We start from the raw sequence: 14,772 nt of genomic DNA, 5'->3' as shown, positions 1-14,772 counted from the left end.
CTCAGCGCCCTCCTTGGGCAGAAGAAGCAGCCAGGGCAGAAGGGGTCTGCGGAGGCCTCCCAGCTCTGACCCCCTGCCGTTCTCCTCCATCATCCCGCAGGGCCTCCCCGGGGAGCCGGCGCAGGCTGGGTCGGAGCCCCCTGGCTCCTCCTCACCGGGGTGGTGCTGGAGCTGCACTGGGAGAGCCCCCTCCGGGGCAGGGGGCCGTCAGGGTAGCCCCGAAGGGGACGGGAGCAGCTGGGGGCTGAGAGAGGGCGTCTTACCCTGGGTCCATGCTGGGAGAAGAGGCCAAAGTGCAATAAAGAGACTCCCAGATGACACAGTTCACAGGCTGCGGCTGGGTGTGGGGTGAGGCCAGGGGGCTCCAGGGTGGACGGTTCATGGGAGGGGGGTCCTAGGGGGCACTGGGCTGCAGGGAGCGGGGCGGGGGGTGCTCTCCCCTAGCTGTCACTGCTGGCCCCATTGCGGGGCTAGGGGGTGCTATGCTACAGGGAGTGGGGCTCACTAAGGGGTGCTCTCCCCAGAGCTGACCCTAATGCCCCCGTGCAGAGCTGGGGGGCACTGCGCTACAGGGAGCGGGGCAGGGGGCTCAGAAAGGGGTGCTCAGGCAGGGCTGACCCCAGCAAGGCACCAGGGGGTGCTGGGCTGCAGGGAGCGGCATGGGGGGCTCAGTAGGGGGCGCTCTCCCCCGGCTGTCAGAGCTGCCCCTAATGCCCCAGTGCAGCACTAGGGGGCACTGGGCTGCAGGGAGCGGGGTATGTGGGGCTCAGCTGGGGGTGCCGACTCCAATGCCCGGCCTGCAGGGCAGGTCTCTGCCTGGGGCGTCCATCCTACTGCTGCCGAGACCTGGTCTCCTTCCTTAGCGTCTGCTGCCCTCCTGTGGCCCCTCCCAGCGGGGTGCCCCCCTTGCCCGCTGCTGCTCCTGAATAATCCTAGAAACATCCCGGCCAGTCCCCGGGGCTGCGGCAGGACCAAGTAACCCGAGACCAGCCCTGATGCGTGTTTGTCCCCCGTTCTTAAAAACCTCCCAGGACCGGGACTCCCACGACCTCCCTTGGGAGCCGGTTCCGGAGCGTCGCTCCCCTGAGCGTTCGAAAGGGTGGTGTCCTAATTTCGAACCTCTCCTCTCTCTCCAGGGCGATGTGTGCCAGGACCAGGCAGTCTGCAGCCCCAGCCCCTCTGGGCTCGCTGCGTCAGTTCTGACTGGACAATAATTGCTGGAGCCCCGGCCCCTCTTTCCTTGCAGCGCTGGGTAGCTCCCTTGTGGCTGACTAAGCCCATCACGTCTTGTCCCACCGCCAGCGGATTTGGAGAACAATTGACCCCCCAGCCTCTCTAGAACAGCCCTTCCCATATCTGAGCCCCTCTGTCGTCTTTTTGGCAGACGAGGGCCCAGTTCTTTTAACCTCTCCTCAGAGGTTGGGTTTTCTAAACCTTTGATCGGTTGGGTTGCTCTCCTCTGGGGCCTGGCTTTGGTGCAGTATCCAGCCGGGGCCTCCTCAAAGCTGACTAGGGCTGGACCATCGGCTCCCGAGACTTACATTGTTCCAACCCCTGAATAATATTCGCCTTTTCGGCGACTGCATCGTGTTCTCCCAGGGCTCCTCCATCCCAGACCAGTGGGTTGCCTCCTTGTCTGGCTCTGGGCTGCCCTGGGGTGTGGGGAGCATTAGGGGGTCCCATAGGGGATTGTCAGGAGCGGTGGGGCAGAAGTAAGCAAGGGGAGGAATGGAGGGTGTCCAGGTCTGGGGGAGATGGGACAGAGTCCTGGGAGCTAGACTGGGGGGGGGAGAGATCCCGGAGAGGGATAAGGGTGTGGGGTGGGACCCAAGGAGACTTGATGAGAGCTAGGCGGATCTGGCTGGGGATGCAGTGGGATAAATTGGGGCCCATCTGGGATCTGGCTGGTAGCCTGGGGGGATCATTTGGGGCTCTGGTGAGGGTCCGCTGAGATCACTCTGGATCTGGCTGAGATCTCCCTCTGTGAGGCTGTCGGCCTCTTGTGAGGTCACGGCTGGACTCTGAGGTCACAATTTCCCCCTCTCGTGCGGTGCTCCCAGGCGCGGAGCGGGTGCATGGGGATGGGGAGTGGCGCCTCCCTGCAGCCGATCTCCGCGCCAGGGGGAGCCTGCAGCCGGTGCGAGGCTGCGGAGAGACGGTGGCTCTTTGGGTGCTGCGGGCCCGGCGGCTGCGCAGTGAGTGACGGCGCAGGGAGTGGATGGGGGGACACAGGCCTGGCAAGAGAAATCTGGACCCCAGTACTTCGTGTCCGTTCCCATCTCACTTTCTTTGCACTGATGTTTGGGGGGCTCCCCTGAGCTTGGGGTCCTGTGTCACGGAGTCCCTGGGCGATGCTCTGGAACTGCTCCCCATGAAGCCAGGCAGGACTCTGGGGGAGTCTCCTCTCTGGAAGCAGCCTGTCTGCAGGACACACAGCTCACCCAGCTTCCACCTTCCTGGGTCTGACCCCGGAGCATTCAGCATCCTCTGCCCCTCCGTGTGCTTCCCCACAGCGAGTCCGCTCAGGCAGGGTTCCTGGGGAAGCCAGAGGGTCCTGCACCCCAACTTCGCAGTCAGACGTGACTCTCAGCCAGCCAGTAAAACAGAGGGTTTATTAGACGACAGGAACATGGTCTAACACAGAGCTTGTAGGTGCAGAGAGCAGGACCCCTCAGCCGGGTCCATTTTGGGGGGCAGTGAGCCAGACAACCACGTCTGCCCTTCACTCCATGTCCCAGCCAGCCCCAAACTGAAACTCCTTCCAGCCCCTCCTCCTCTGGGCTTTGTCCCTTTCCCGGGCCAGGAGATCACCTGATTCCTTTGTTCTCCAACCCTTCAGCTCTCACCTTGCAGCGGGGGGAAGGGCCCAGACCATCAGTTGCCAGGAAACAGGGTGTCGGCCATTCTCTGTGTTCAGAACCCTGCACACACCTGCCCTCTAGGGCTCTGCAAGGATCATACACCCTTACCCCACCCCCTAGATACTTAAGAACTGCCTAGGGGAAACTGAGGCACCCCCACACGATTCAGAGGAAACATTAAGAACAGTCCCACTTCGTCACACCCTGTTACAATTATCCCCCCGATCAGCTCTGCGTGTCCCCCGCGCAATCCGTGTACAACGCACAGCATGTGTGAGACGCTCACTGACACGCAAACTGGCTGGGAAAACTGCTTCCATCCAGGGAGCGTTTTCCAGACAGACTGAGTTTCCCACCGCAAATCCCGCAAATTGGAATCCTCAGAAATGCCCCCCAACAATTTTGTTTTGGGGGGTGTCCATAATACCTGGGGAGGAGGGAGGGTCCTACTTTTGCATGTTCATGTCAGCGCTGCAAGGGGTGCATGCATCCTGAAAATCACCCCGACACGTGGTACATAATTTATAGCCAGCCCCTGGGGTCAACAGAAAGGTTTCACTTTGGCGGTGGCGATTTTTAAATTTTATTTTTACTCGAATTTCACTCCAATATCCAAATGAAAAGTTGTTCCTAGAACCAGGGGGAAAAAAACAGATTCTTTTTGGTTTGAAAATGTCAAAACAACTTCAAAGCTTTTTTCGGTTGAAAAATTCATCGAAACTGTCCTTTCCCAGCCCAAAGGTTTGGTTTCAATGAATGGACGTTCATCTGTTTAAAAAAAAAAAATTGGTCAAAATTCCTGACCAGAACATGGATGGGCAGATGGGTCACCTGGGGAGGGGGCGGAATCTCCTTCCTTAGAGGTGTTTACGGTCAGGCTTGACAAAGCCCTGGCTGGGATGATTTAGTGGGGCATTGGTCTTGCTTTGAGCAGGGGATTGGATTAGACGACCTCCTGAGGTCTCTTCCAACCCTTATCTTCTATGATTGTGTGTGTGTGTGTGTTGTGGGAGGGTGTATTTTGCGTGGTGCAGGGTATGCTGAGTGTATTTTGTAAGGGGTGGGGAGCGTGTGTGGATGGTTGCTGTGTTTTGAACCTAATGGGTGTGTGTAAACCAGTGTAGTTAATCCACACGTTGAATGCACGCACATGAGTTAGGCCATGCTTACAGGGCGGGGGACTCTATCCTGGGAAGCAGTGTTGCTGAAAATGAGTTGGTGTCATGGTGGAGAATCAGCGGAACATTTACTCCCAGTGCGACCCTGTGGCCAAAAGGGTTAATGTGAGCTTTGGAGGAATGACTGGGAAGCTCGCAGAGGAGCGGGGAGGTTATTTTATCTCTGTATTGGTCACTGGTGGAATCCAGTGTCCAGATCAGGAGCCCACAATTCGAGAAGGAGGTTAATAAATTGGAGAGGGTTGAGAGATGAGCGTGAGAATGATTAAAGAACTGGGGAAAATGCCTTACAGTGATAGATGTATGGAGCTCAATCTATTTGGCTTAACAAAGAGAAGGTCTGGGAGTGACTTGATCCCATCTATAGGTACCCCCACGGGGAGCAGAAGTTTTATAATAATCTAGCCGAGAAGGTCTAACAAGGTCCCACGGCTGGAAGCTGGTGACATTCAGACTAGAAGTAAGGTTTAAACAGCGAGAGCAAACGAACCATTGGAACAACTTACCGGGGTCACGGCGGATTGGCCAGCACTGGCTTTTTAAATCAATATTGGATATGTTGCTCTAGTTCAAATAGCAATTAATTCAGGGTGGTTCTCTGGCCTGTGTGATACGGGAGGATCAACGAGGTGATAAGAATGGTCCCTTCTGGCTTTATACTCTAGGTGCCCGGAGCCATCTTTGTGCAGAGGTTCATAAAAGATCTAGAGAAGTGCATGGAGGACAGGTCCGTCAGTGGCTACTAGCCAGGCTGGGCAGGGATGGGGTCCCTGGCCTCTGTTTGCCAGATGCTGGGAATGGGTGACAGGGAACGGGTCACTGGATGAGTCCCTGTTCTGTTCATTCCCTCTGGGGCACCTGGCACCGGCCACTGTCGGGAGACAGGACACTGGGCACGATGGACCCTTGGTCTGACCCAGTCTGGCCGTTCTTATGTTCTCTGACTTCTCCTTAATGCACTCCTGCTAAGACGCAGCCTCTCCTGTTCCCTGCCAGACCCCGCTGCCCCCCAGGTCGGCGACGCCCCCTAGCGCCGGAGACGTGAGTTCCCCGCGGCCCGGCTTTGCCGCGCCATCTCCCCAGGCCGGGCGGAGCTGGAAGGAGAATTTCCAATACCGGGACCGGTGCCTGTCTCTCTCCGGGCTGCAGCGGGTGGAGGCCTCGCTGGCGGAGCTGGGCCGGGCAGTCGCCCAGGAGGAGGCGCTGCAAAGGGGGGTCCAGGCCGGGCGCCGGGGCAGCTGAGGAGGGGGTGAGGGGGAGGCTGAGAATAAAGAGCAGGATATCACGCGGATGGCCCTCGCATGTCTGTCTTGCTGGGAGGGGGCAATTGGAGCAGGGAGAGGGGGAGTGAGGGAAAGGGCTGAGGGGGGTGCCCTGGAATGGGTGGGGAGCAGAGATCGGGGGGGGTACTTTGGATGTGGTGGGACCTGGGTGGGAGGGGCAGGAAGTGAACAGGGCAGTAGGAAGCGGGTGGCAGAGTGGGGAGGGCAGCTGATTCTGAGGGGGGGCATGTTCTGGAAGCAGTGGGGGATGGATGGGGGGAGGGGAGATGAGGGGGTGCTCCAGAAAGGATGGCAGTTGAGATTGGGCAGCGGGGGACACCTGAAAGTAGGGAGGGAATGGGGCAGTGGGGATGGGCACAGGGATCAGGTGGGGGGTGCAGGGGGTATGCGGGGGGGAGCAGAGGTCTGTGTGCGGGAGGGGAGTAAGGACCTGTGCTGGGTGGGGAGCAGGCAGGGGAGCCCAGGCTGAGTGCAGTGGGACAGCCCCCTGGCCAGCCCTGAGGTCACAATCACCCCAGGGGCTGTGCCGCGTGGGGGGCGGGCGGGGCAGGCAGGGAGGGGACCCTGCCATGGGGAACGTGGTCTCTTTGAGGAGGTCGCGGAAGGAGGGAGCGCGGGGGCTGGGGCTGCTGAGCCGCTGGTGGAGGGGCCAGGGGGCGGTGAGTGAGATGGTGGGGCCCACCCCCCCGCCCCGGGGCTTTCCGCCCCTCCGAGCCCTCTGTAACCCAACCCCCCCTTTCTCTTCCAGCCCCGAGAGGTGCTGCTCAGCTCCCCGGACACGCTGCTCAGCCCCCCAGAGACCTCGCCCGGGGGGGCGGCCCCGGCTCGGAGACGGTGGCGCCGCAAGGCCAGACCCCTGCCTGCCCCCTCCTCCTCGTTGTGGGTGGCCGGAGACGGAGGCGCGTGGGAGGAGAATTACCGCTACCACCGGCTGGCGGGCAGCCTGGTGTCCTCCGCAGAGCCCATGGAGGAGTACCGGCCACTCCTCCACCAGGAGGCGCCGAGGGGCCAGGCCCAGGGGCCCCCGCTGCCTCTCCGGTACCTGGCCTATGCCCAGATGTTGGGTGAGGGGCACTTCATGCTCCATCTCCCACCAGAGCGCCTCGGGCACTGGCGAGAGGAATAAAAGCGCTGGAGGGCGAGGGCCCGACTGAGGCGCCGTCTCCATGGTATCTCTGGGAGAGCTGGGTTGCTGTGGGTCACCGGCAGTTGTGGGAGGAAACAATCCGTTTTGGGTCACACTAAATGTTTGAGTCCTGGCCTTTTTTTAGTGTTCTCCGGTTTCTGATGACAACAGCAAAGACTTTTGAGGAAACTTTCAGAGAAAGTTTTCCGTTTGTCACCCCTTCTCCCTCTCCAGTTTTGCATCCAGAAAAAGTTAGGGCAAAAAACCTTTAAGCCATCCCTGCCCCCTGGGTATCTGGGAGGTGTAACTTTCAGTGCGGCTGAGGGAATGGCTTTCTTCAGAAACTCCCCTGTGGACACTAAGCAGAGCCAGCTACGCATTGAATTGATAGCCTAATTGCTCCCATCACTTTACTTTTAAGCCACACAACAACACGTGCTAGGTCTAGGGAAATTGCAGAGGACTCTTCAGACCTTCTGCAAATGGCAATTCAGCTTCCTGGGTCAGCAGTAGGAGCTGAACCCACAATCTTTGGCGTCACTATGTCTTCCCTCTACTACTAGGGTGAAAGCCCAAGACATGGTGTATTCAAAGGAATTAACCCAATTCTCCTAAATTCCTTTGAAAATTAATAGGAGTCTGAATCAAAACCCATTGAAATCAGTGGAAAGACGCCAGTTGACTTCAGTCGGCTTCGGATCAAGCTCTAGCTCTCAGCGACATAAGCAGTAGTAGGCTATTATCCTTGGCAGTCCTCCAGGTTCTCACAGCAGGCTACCTCTGGTTTTGGGTATATGAGACACTTTGCATCATACAGAACACACACACTTTCAGAGATTCAAAAGCCAGAAAGGAGCAGTGCGACCATGTGGTCTGACCTCCTGCATAGCACAGGACTTCCCTAAATTCATGCTTGCTTCGAGTTTGATCGCAGCTATTGGACTTGAACATATCGCTTAGAAAAACAGCCAGTCTTGATTTCCAGTGATGGCGCATCCACCACAGCCCTTGGCAAGTCGCACCAGTGGTTCGTTACCCCCTACTTGTATTAGGAAAGGTCAAAATACAAACATTTTGAGGTTATCAGCATGACAGCTTTCAACTGATCCTAACTAAATTGTTTTTCCAATTTCTCAGTTCATGAAAAAAATTGAGATTTCAACTTTCTTCATCATTTCGATTTGGAATATGAAATCTCAAAAATTCTTGAGGGATGGGAAAATTCTTCCCTCCCAGGCTCACTCAGGAGACTGGTTTCTGGTGTGTTGGGTTGGGCTCCTTGGGAAACCACCTGATGTGCTGAGATACCCCTGAGTCTACCTCAGTGGTTCTCAAACTATTGTACTGGTGACCCCTTTCACACAGCAAGCCTCTGAGTGTGACCCCCCTTATAAATTAAAAACATTTGTTTATATACTTAACACCATTATAAATGCTGGAGGCAAAGCAGGGTTTGGAATGGAGGCCGACCGCTCACAACCCCCCATGTAGTAACCTCGCGATGCTCTGAGGGGTCCTGACCCCCAGTTTGAGAACCCCTGGTCTACCTGTTCTGCCAGCCTGGGCCCCCTGTAACCTGTCTTGCTGAGCCAGGCTCCTAAAACCTCCTCTAACACACGCACAGCCAGGGCCAAACCCAGCCGCAGATCAGCTCTGGGAAGACTCCGCTTAAGGGACTTACTCTAGCACTCAGGTGTCCACCTCTCTTGGAGTACAGACCCAAAGATATATTGTATTCACCTCTTCCCTCAATGTGGAAGAGGGTATGCCCAATTTCTCGGCCCACCCCCAGTTAGAAATCACCTAAACTGGGTTGTATTTTAAATCGGAAATAAATTTATTAACTATAACAGGTGTATTTTAAGTAGTTAAGGAGGTAGCAGACAGAACAAGGCTGATTACTAAGAAAATAAAACGGAGCACGCAAACTAAGTTTAATACACTAAAGAAACTGGTTACATGCAAATTCTCACCCTAAATGTGGTTCTAATAATCTTCTTCACAGGGCAGATGCCCTTCCAGCCTGGGCCCAGTTCTTTTCCCCTGTTCAGTCTTAGTTGTTTCCAGCAGTCATCTCGTGTGGGGTAGAAGGGGAGAATTGAGAACCAGGATTATCTCACTCCCCACCCTTACATAGGATTCTCAACCCCTTGTGTGGACGTTCTTCGTTTTGATTCAGAGGGGTATATCATGATCTATCTCAGTTCAAGGGCTAGGGCTCTATTGATTTAAGAGCCACCATGCAACCATTTGCACTCATTTGACTAGAAGCTGGGAATGAGCGACAGGGAATGGATCACTTGATGGTGACCTGGCCTGCTCATTCTCTCTGGGGCACCTGGCGTTGGCCACTGTCAGAAGACAGGATCCTGGGCTAGATGGACCTTTGGTCTGACCCAGTATGGCTGTTCTTATGTTCTTACATTTCACCTTTAGTTTAAATCAATGCAACTTTTCATGTAAAGAAGCCCTATGTCTGTCTGTCCTTCCCTCTCCAGTGTCCGTCTGTCTAACCCCAACCAGATACCATTAGTAAGTCCTACTGGTCGTAAGCCAGCCCTGAAAAACTCTCCTAAGGGGTAGGGAAGTTGGGGTGAGATGGGGAAGGATTGACTTGGAATCACACTCATTCTGGTAGCGTCTTCAGTGCCAAAGCTCCATATCAATGACATAAACACAGGGATGACCTCATTCTTGACTGAAAAGCAGCTACCTCCTGGCAGCTCAAGTTTAAGCAAAAATTATCTGTAGGAGCAAGTGCAGAGAAGAGCCAGAGAAATGATTCAAGGCTGGAGGAAATGCCTTACACAGAGAGAGCGAAACAGCTGAATTTCTTTATCTTATCGAAACGATTAAGGATGACTTGTTTATGGTGTACCAGCACCTTCACGTGGAGAAATACCCACTCCCAAAGGGCTCCCTAATCTAGTGAAGAATGACAGAGCGAGAGATGAGCTGAGCTGAAGCCAGACAAATTCAAATTAGAAATAAGGTACCAATTTTGCAGTAGCGAGGGTGACTAACCATTGGAATAAACTACTAAGAGAAGGGGTAAATCCTCACTCTCTTGAGGTCCTCTAGTCAAGCCTGGACACCTTTCTGGAAGATATGCTTTAGTCAGACACAAGTAATTGGGCTCAATACAGGGATAACTGGATGAAATTTAATGGTCTGATATACAGGAGGTCAGACTGGGTCTAATAGTCCATTCTGGTCCTAAGCTGTATGAAACCATACACTTTTGCATAATGTCCCAATGGGGGCAGAGTTAAGGTTATTTGGGTGCCTTAATATGTCCAGATTTCTTCCAAGTTTAACCTCAACCTGAGTTCTCATCACAAATATCCCTCTCTCCTTGCAGAGCTTGCTTCATGCCTAATGCCACCTCTTTTGTCCAGGAGTTCGTCCTGATAGGTTTCCCCACAACCCCCAACCCCTCCAGCTCCTCTTCGTCTGTCGGGTCCTGGCCAGCTGTCTGCTGATGCTTTACGGGAATGGGGTCATCGCTGGCATCACCCTCTCTGACCACCGGCTCCGCAGCCCCATGAACTTCTTCCTGCACAACTTCTCCTTCGTGGAGATCTGGTTTCCCTTAGTCACAGTGTCCAAGCTCCTGGCTGGGTTCTTCCTAGGCTGCCAGACCATGTCCTTCGCAGGCTGCATGGCTCAGTGCTACTTCTACTTCCTCCTGGGGGCGGCCGATTTCCTGCTGTTGGGGGTCATGTCCTTCGACCACTACCAAGCCATCTGCAACCCGCTGCACTCTCCGGTGCTCATGACCGTGCACTTCTGCCTGAAGCTGGTGTGCAGCTCATAGGCTGCCGCTTTCGCTACCATCCTGGGTCCACTCATCCTGGTGACCCGTCTGCCCTACTGCAGCCCCAACATCCTCAACAACTTCTTCTGTGCCCAGACACTCCTGGTGGGTCTGGCTTGCTCCAAGACTGAGCAGATGGAAGCCTTCAACTTGGTGCTGGCCGCGGGGCTGATCCTGAGCTCCCTGGTTCTGATGGGCATTTCCTACAGCGACATCACGTTGGCCGTGCTGTGCATCCCTTCCTCGTGGGGCCATCATAGGACTTTCTCCACCTGCGCCTCCCACATGGTGGTGATCACCATCGTCTATGGGAGCTGCATCTTCATGCATGTCTGGACTAGCCACGCCTTCCCTGAGTGGGTGGACAAGGCACTGGCTCTGATGACCAGCATTGTGGTCCCGTCGGTCAACCTCTTCATGTACGCCTTGCGCAATGAGAAGGTCAAGGAGGTCCTGAGAGACGCGGTGTGGAGGAGTGGGCTCTTCCCCACCAAGGGGGAAGCTGGGGAAGCGGGGGGACAAGGGCTTGGAGTTTAAAGCAGGATGGGGTCGGAGGAGTGGGGCAGATGCTGCAGCTGTGGGGGGAAGGAGGGGAAATCCGAACAGGAGTCACAATGCTTGGATGCTATGCCCACCTCTGGTAGAGGAGTGGGGACCAGTGTGTGTTACCGGACTCCTGGGTTCTGTCCCCAGCTCTGAGAGGGAAGAGGGGTCTCAGGGGTTAGAGCAGGGGGGCTGGGAGCCAGGACTCCTGAGTTCTCTCCTGGCTCTGGAAGGGGAGTGAGGTCTAGTGGTTAGAGGTGGGGAGGAGGAGGAGTCTGGGCGCCAGGACTCCTGGGTTCTATTCCCAGCTCTGGGAGGGGGCAGTAAGGTATCCTCAGCTGATGTGAGCCCGATCCCCAGGTGGTGTAAATGAGCACCGCTTTCTTGGCTTCCGTGGAGCTATGCTGATTTACCCCAGCTGGAGATCTGACTTTCAGGGTGAAATTTCCCACAGGGGACCCGAATGGCCATTGCAGTGTAAGTCACCTCACTGCACTGGCATTGCAGGGCTGGTGCAATGCTGAATGTCACCCCCCTTTCCCCCAAGGATTCAAATCCTACATTCCCATTACTTGGAATGAATGCTGAGTGTCCCTCAGGTACCCTCAAAATCCAGGCCTGGCTTGATATTCTATTGAGTCTCTTGCTGCTTTTAACCATACACCAGTTACTTCATCACACATCAAATTAGCATTAAAATGTTTAATTAAAAATACATTTGACACAATATGGCCTTTTAATTTTTTATTATTTGGGGGGGAACATCTGGATTTTCCCGCTGTTTCACTTTTCAATTTAAATGGTTTTTCATTTTTTTAAATTCTTTTAATTTTTTTTATTGCTTTTAGTAGTTGTTCGATGACTTTTGGGGCTTATATGTTTTCAGTATTTTTTAAAATCGCTGTCCCTGTTAATGTAGATCCATAGAGAGGTTTGATTTTTTGGTATGGCTTTTTGATTAGTTTGTTCTTTTGTTGGGTGTCTGGTTTAATTTAATATTCAGTTTTTATTTTTTTCATTTTCTTTTGTGTGTGTTTTGGTTTCAATTTTCATTTCTATTTATGCTTTGTTTTCTTGTGTTCAGTTTGGTTGCTCATTTTAACAACATGGTCAGATTTTTCATAATTAAAAAAGAAGAAATTAGTGAGGGTCTTTTGACATCCCAAATTTTGTCTTTGAAAACGACTCAATTTTCAAATGGAGAAAAATGTCAAATATTCACAGGAAAGGTTTCAAACCCCCAAATCAATCAGTTTCAAAACTCCACAGAACACAGTTGTCTGCTGTAAGAGTTAAACTCTGTTTTAACCTCTTTTTTTAACCTCAACCTTTTATGCTTTTCTCTTTTATTTTTGGAATAAACAGGTAATCCTTCTAGGCACCTAAATGTGTCCTTAAACACCTAAATGCCTTTAAAAAGCTGGCCCTTCTTTACCCCCCTTCCTGAATCTGTTTCAAATAAAACAAACAGGTGAAATATTTGAAAGGTTAATGCATAGAAAAGAAACCCAAAAGAGAAGCTGCCTGGTTCTCTTTGTTATCCTGGGGTGCCTCCTTGTGGCTACACTTAAAATAACTTCTTCCCACTTTAAAAATCCTTTTCCTACTTCGGTAAACACTGTTATTTCTTTGCACGCTGTGTCGGTTGGTTAATTTGAGGGTATCATCACATTTTACATCCTGGTTCATTTCTGTGAGAACAGAGATGTTGAGAGAATTCTGGGAATGTCCCAGACTGGAATAAGTCTGTCTTAAAAAACAAAAAATCAAGGCTGGAAAAAATGTCTGAAAATGAGGGATTTAGGGACCTCAGTCTGTTTAGTTTATCAAAAAGAAGATCCAGAGATGACCTGGTGACTCTTGGGAAGAAAATAGCAGGTACTAAAGGGCTCCTGAATCTATTAGCAAAAGACATAACAAGAACCAGTCTAGGAAGTTAAAGCCAGCCACATTTAAACCGGAAATAAGCCACAACTTTTTCATGGCGAAGGTGATGTAACAACTGGAACAAATGACCAAGAGAAGTGGCAGATTCTTGGGTCTGTGCTAAATCTGTGATTCTGTTCATGGAAGAGCCCATTGCAATAGTCATCCACTGGGGCAAAATCCAGGCCTGCTTTGATCTACACAAGAGAATAATGGTGCCAACCAAGGGAGTGGCTCCTTTTACATCCAGGTTCAATTCCCAGTACAGCTTGTCAGAAAATAAAGTGGGTTTTTTTTCATGCAGAAAATGTCAATGAAAACAAAACAAAAAGTGTGACCTTTTCAACAAAAATCGAAAGTGTTGGCCAACATTTTCGGTTTACTGCGGAAACTAGAAAAATTTCCAGTGAGCCCACACATTTTTCATGGAAACTTTTGTTTTAATCAAGAAGCCAATTTTCTATCCAAAAAATCGACAGGGAAAGTCTGGATGAGCTTTCACCCCTCATTGAGCAGGGCGCCATGAGGAGGACTGGTAATACATGTGTTGTCTATCGTCAGATTTTTTCTAGTCAATACTCAGAGTCTGGGATTTGGGGATTTGATGGGATTTGGGCATCTCAGCTCCCTTTAGGCACCTTTGAAAATCTCTGCCTTTCCGAGATGCTCAAGGCCTCTTTAGGTTTGACATTAGCGCTGGGTGGGGACTGGAGTTCTGTTTCACAAAAGACCCCGTGATTCTGAATTTCTTTCCATTCTGAAATGGAATAAAAACAAATTTCAAATTTGCCCATGTCACAATTTAAAATATATATATATATTTGGGTCAGTCAAGATGTTTAATTCTGATTCTGGCCTTTCAAAAAAAATGTTTTTTAAATTTAAAGCAATAGTCCTTTCAAAATGAAATTCAGTTGAAACGCTCTGTTTAAATGGGATGTAACAAGATTAACAAAATGCTTCCTTTAATGTTGCTGAAAATGTAATTTCATATAAATCAACATTGTTTTTGAGCCACTTTTATTTCCACAAAAGAGGACATTTTTCCTGAAAATTGTTTGGTTTAAAAATTTTCCCCGACACACAACAGACAATACTCCAAGTGTCGTTCGCTCCAGCCCTGGAGTTTCTCCTGAGCCACATACCAGATAGATAGACGTGTTCATGAGCGCTTCAGTGGCATGAGATTTTAGATGCTCAATTCTCATTCAAATGCCCCCCAACTACCATGAAAATAAATAGGCATTTGGGTATCTGAATCCCAGAGGCAAACTCAGAAATCCCAGCACCTATCCCCTCTTCATCTAACAGACATGGGGTGAAAAGACCAAGAAAGACTTTCTCATTGATATATCAGCATATTTTGGTACTTCCCTGCGGTTACCAGCAATTATTGGTGTGTGTGATCCTGTGGGCTGTTCTCCAAAACTCTGGCCTAGTGATTCCGGACCAGCAATGCGCTTCCAAATTGCTTCCCTGGAGAAGACAGAATGGATTAGGCTGGAGATAGAAACTAACAGCTGCATTAGTGAAAGCACAGAGAGGTGTCCGTGACTCGCCCTCAGTAGCAGTACCCTCACGCAGGACTATGTCACTGAGAGCCACAGCAATCCACAGAGAGAGACGGAGGAGACTCCAGCGGACTAGAGAAGATCCCTATACGTGGGTGGATGGACAGACAGACAGATAGGTGCTGCGGCGAGAAGGGTGGCTAGATAGAGAATGTGGAGGAAAGGGTGCTTTGGAGGGATGGGAAGAGGAAAGGTCTGGATGGATAGACGGAGAGATGATATTTTTGATGCATTTTCCTCAGAAGCCGTGGAACACAACGTATTTCTACAGCCCTTACTGATCTGAGTCATGGCCCAGTCCTGCAGAGAGGGGGAACGCAGAGTTCTGCTACCTTTGGCCTTCTGCACTGTGAGTATGTGACTCTTTCCACGTATTACTCGTTGCTTTGTAACTCGGTTGTTTGTAACCCCTGCATTTGAACCCAGATATTGAACCTCCCCCCCAAACTTTTTGGTGAAGTGGGAGC

At 51.9% G+C, this 14,772-nt stretch overlaps 1 pseudogene across 1 annotated transcript; it reads left to right on the top strand.

Moving 5' to 3' along the window:
- Nucleotides 1–5,891: 5,891 nt before the first annotated feature.
- On the top strand, nucleotides 5,892–10,802 carry LOC311529949 (olfactory receptor 6M1-like; annotated as a pseudogene). Its single transcript has 3 exons — nucleotides 5,892–5,981; nucleotides 6,071–6,386; nucleotides 9,847–10,802. The product of its transcript is annotated as an olfactory receptor 6M1-like (transcript).
- The last annotated feature ends 3,970 nt before the right edge of the window (nucleotides 10,803–14,772 follow it).

Source organism: Lepidochelys olivacea, assembly GCF_965140295.1.
Source record: "Lepidochelys olivacea isolate rLepOli2 genome assembly, chromosome: 13".
Classification (NCBI taxonomy): Eukaryota; Metazoa; Chordata; order Testudines; family Cheloniidae; genus Lepidochelys; species Lepidochelys olivacea.
Note: the sequence above shows the minus strand (reverse complement) of the source record. Positions and strands in the feature narration are given on the sequence as shown.